The following is a 4847-nucleotide window of genomic DNA, read 5'->3' as shown; positions in this document are numbered from 1 at the left end:
CTTGCTTGCCATAAACAACTAGCTACTAAATACATGCTTGGGAAGTTTGAAGTAGTGATATCTTATACTTGTTGTTTCTACCAGGAAGTAAAAAGTATAGATCATCTGCTTTTTATTTGCAGGCCCATGATGAGTATCTCGTCAACCGTGTTGCAGTGGATTCAGGTTGGGCATAACCCTCAAAAGTGACACCTTGAATTGAGTTGGATCACTAACTACTGCACGGGGAAGGGGAAGAAATGTGGCATTATGAAATTGGCGATTGCAAAAACTGTTTATTTCTGTTGGTAGATCACTAACTACTGCACGGGGAAGGGGAAGAAATGTGGCATTATGAAATTGGCGATTGCAGAAACTGTTTATTTCTGCTGGAAGTATAAAAATGATATTTGTTGTTTCTGCCAGGAAGTAGAAAGTATAGATCATCTGCTTTTTACTTGCAGGCCCATGATGAGTATCTCGTCAACCGTGTTGCAGTGGATCCAGGTTGGGCATAACCCTCAAAAGTGACACCTTGAATTGAGTTGGATCACTAACTACTGCACGGGGAAGGGGAAGAAATGTGGCATTATGAAATTGGCGATTGCAGAAACTGTTTATTTCTGCTGGAAGTATAGAAATGATACTTGGTTTGGGCAATCTTATGATATAGAGACAGTTGTAAATAGCATCAAAGATACCATAATACATAAGGGGTGGTATAATAGGAGGTATAGAGATTACATAGCTAAGTTAATGATGTAAGAGTCTTGTTAGGTTGGATCCTTTTGGGTCACCATTGTTTTATCTATTTTTTGAATTAATCCAATTTTTATTTGATTAAAAAAAATAATAAAATATAATAGTAAATGAAAGTTACAAATATTTTTTAAGGTATTTAGCCAAAAGTTATTACCAAAAGTATAGAATTCAAAGGTATTACAAAAAGTATATAATTCAATGGTATTACAAAAAGTATAGAATTCAAAGGTATTACCAAAAATTATAGGAAATTTTTTGACCCACCTCCCTACTTTCTTGATCACCTTGGGCGAAATTATCAAAATGCCCCCTGTTTCAGAAATGCATTTCCGAAATCACTTATTTTATGAGAAAAAATGTGATTTCGGAAATGTACTTCCGAAAACACGAAAAAAAGGTGTTTTCGGAGATGCACTTCCGAAAACACCCCTTGAGGAGTGTCTTCAGAGATTCATATCCGAAATATTCCAATTTTTGATCTTGGAATGTTTCGGATATACACTTCCGAAAAAATTAGTAAATATTAAAAAATTAAAATCAAGGTGAATCAATACAATTAATAGGGTATAAAATCAAGATGAATCAATAAAATAAGGTGAATCAATACAATTAATAGGGTATAAAATCAAGATGAATCAATAAAACCAAGGTGAATCAAAATTTCCTAAACAATTTTAAAGTTAAAAATTATTTTACTAACTTATATAAATTAAAAACATTCTAATTTCGTAAATTTTAAATTATATAAAATTAAATATAAAATTTATTCATTAAATAAAATTAAGACAAAATCTTTTTTACATTTTTTTAAACTAAATGTAAAATTATATTTTTATCATGATTAATTATGAAAAATGATTTTTTTATTATAATTCATTATGAAAAATGATTTTTTATTATAATTATTATTATTATTATTATTATTATTATTATTCTTATTATTATTATTATTATTATTATTATTATTATTATTATTATTATTATTATTATTACTTGATCACTTTCAATATTATTATCAATCGTAGAAACATGAATTGAAATTATTCATAACTACATTTTAATAATTGGAATTATTTTAAATTTTTTGTAATTGAAATCATTTTAATTTTTTAATTAAAATTATTTTAAATTTTAAAATATGAATCAAAATAAAAATATATAATTATTATTATTCACAACTCCTAAATTATAGCAAAATATATAATTATTATTATTCATAACTCATAAATTATATTATATCAAAGAATTAATTAATATTTCAAAATTTTTAATTTTGGGAGGTTTTTTCGGAGATGCATCTCCGAATTAATCAAAATCCTAAATTTTGGGATTTTTTCGGAGATACATCTCCGAAGTTTGTAAAAATCTAAAAAAAAAAAGGTGTTTTCGAAATTGCATCTCTGAAAACACCCCCATTTGGTGTTTTCGGAGATGCACTTCCGAAGTCTGATATATAAAGCCAAATATTTAATTTTTATGAGATATAAGACTTTATCAAAAAAATTATTACTTAAATTATATTTAAAATTTATTTTGGAATTTTGCTAATTTTATATATATTATAAGAAAATACAAATTTTGAAATAAAGTAATAAACACATTAAAACAATTTAAATGCATTTATTTATTTTAACTTTTCGTGCATACTTTATACCTGCTCTAAATTTCATTTCAATAGTATATATATAATGATAATATAAGTCTTAAATCTACCAGAGAAAATAATAAAAGAAAATTTTGAACAATGGCCTTCGTTTATATCAATCGATCTTCTTTTTGTTTGATTTTGATCATTTCAATGATTTTTCTTTCAGGTAATAATGAATACACCTTTATTTTATCTTTTGATTTGTTTACTTCAAATACAATAATCAAACTCAAATTTTATTTAAAAAAAACTAACACAAACCTAAATTAAATTTGTTTTATTGTAGGATTATCAACTGGTGAGTATAGTCTTTTGGATTCAGAATGTCTAGATGGTGAATGCAAGATCACAAAATGCATTCAAGATTGTCATGATAAAGGCTATAAGAATGGTGGTTACTGTCGTATATATATTTATAAGGGTTTGCGTTGTTGTTGTCGTCCTTGAGTCATTGAATCAATCAATAAAAACTAAATAAATAAAAGGCATATCTTATGTATGTTCAGAAATAAAGTTTGTAAGAATATATATTATGAAAAATAAAAGATATCTTTTAATTTGATTATTGTAAGAATATGCTATATATATATATATATATATATATATATATATATATATATATATATATATATATATATATATATATATATATATATATATATATACATATATATATATATATATATATATATATCCCATTCTTTAATTGTTTTAATTATTAAGAATTGAGGTAGAGAGAGGAGAAGAACTAATGTATAGAGCGTATTCAGTGAGTATTAATATATTTTTTTTTAAGAAACGATAATTATCGATATCAATTATCAAATTTAATTAATGTTTAAAATTTAAAATTTTCATATAAAGAACACCTCACCGAATTTATTTTCTATTACACTTAAGATTTAGAAATTTCATAAAAAGATATTCTTACTAAAAATATTTTTATTTGATGTTTAAATTGTTATTAAAATATTTGTTATAAATATACATAATTTATAGTTAAAATATTAATATAAAATATAATTCAAATGTGTTTGGTATTTTTATTTAAACTATACATATTTTACAAGACTCAAAGAAAAATACCAAAATAAAAGTTGTTTAAAATAAAATTAATTTTGAAATTAATCGAAAGAATAGATTTTGTTACTCATCTTCAAATAAAATTATGTTATATAAATTTCTTTTAAAAATTTAACTCTTAGAAAATTAATTTAAAAGCAATCGATATCAAAAGATATCAATTCTCTTTTTATGGAATTTCAATAATATGTTTTGTGAAAAACGAGAACAATTGATATCAATCGTCATATTTAATTAACGTTTAAGATTTAAAAATCAATAAAAAGAGCATCTTACTGAATTATTTTTCTATTACGCTTAATATTTAAAATTTTAATTAAAAGATATTCTTATCAAAAATATTTTTATTTGATACTTAAACTGTTATTAAAATATTAATAAAATATTAATAAAATATTTGTTACAAATATACTTTATATTTAGTTATAATATGAATATGAAATATAATTAAAATGTCTTTAATGTTATAAAATAAGGAGAAAGATGAGAACAATTTTGTAATATTTCATCGGTGTATTTCTACAGAGAGATTGATCCTATTTATAGGACAATATTTCCATTGGGAAACAAATATTCAATTATTCATAACATTCCCCTTGGATGTTTTTTTTGGATATGTCTCGTTAAAACTTTTACTAGAAAAAATTCAGTGAGAAAAAATCTAGTGAAGGAAAAAGAGTACAATATCCTTTTAAAATAAATTTATTTCTCCCCCTCAGCTGAACATTCATTTCTTCAATGATGAGGACCAAACTTTTGTACTAGTTGATTAAAAGTTTTACTTGGGAGTGAGTTTGTGAAAAGGTCTGCAAGATTATCACATGAACAAATTTGTTGGATGTTTATATCACCATTCTTCTGCTTATAATGAGTGAAAAAGAACTTTGGAGAGATGTGTTTTTTTCAGTCTCCTTTAATGTAACGATCTTTCAATTGAGCGATACATGGCGTATTATCTTCATATATGGTCATTGTATTTGTCTTTCCAAAAGACAGACCATAATTATTTTGTATGTGTTGGATTAAGGATCTCAACCATATGCGTTTTGAACTTGCCTCATGTAGTGATAAAAGTTCTGCATTACTAAATGAAGTTTCTGTTATTGTTTGTTTCACCGATTTCCATGAAGTACTTGTACCACCACATGTAAATAAATAATATGTTTGTGATATACCATTGTGAGGATCTAACAAGTAATCTGCATCTGCATAACTTGTTAATTCGAGTTTGGATACTTTGGTATAAAACAGGCTCATGTCTATTGTACCTCTAAGATAACAAAGTATATGTTTGACTCTGTTCCAATGTCTTCGTGTAGGTGAAGAATTGTATCTTGCTAATAGATTGACCGGAAATGATATATCAGGCGTGTAT

General features: G+C 24.9%; 1 long non-coding RNA gene across 1 annotated transcript; it reads left to right on the top strand.

Moving 5' to 3' along the window:
* The first annotated feature begins 2458 nt into the window (after nt 1-2458).
* LOC131611767 (uncharacterized) lies at nt 2459-2946 on the top strand. The gene is made up of 2 exons (XR_009287122.1): nt 2459-2555; nt 2676-2946. It is a non-coding gene; the product is annotated as an uncharacterized LOC131611767 (long non-coding RNA).
* The last annotated feature ends 1901 nt before the right edge of the window (nt 2947-4847 follow it).

The sequence above is a fragment of the Vicia villosa genome, linkage group LG6 (genome assembly GCF_029867415.1).
Source record: "Vicia villosa cultivar HV-30 ecotype Madison, WI linkage group LG6, Vvil1.0, whole genome shotgun sequence".
In the NCBI taxonomy this organism is placed as follows: Eukaryota; Viridiplantae; Streptophyta; class Magnoliopsida; order Fabales; family Fabaceae; genus Vicia; species Vicia villosa.
This window is presented reverse-complemented; position numbering and strand designations above follow the sequence as displayed.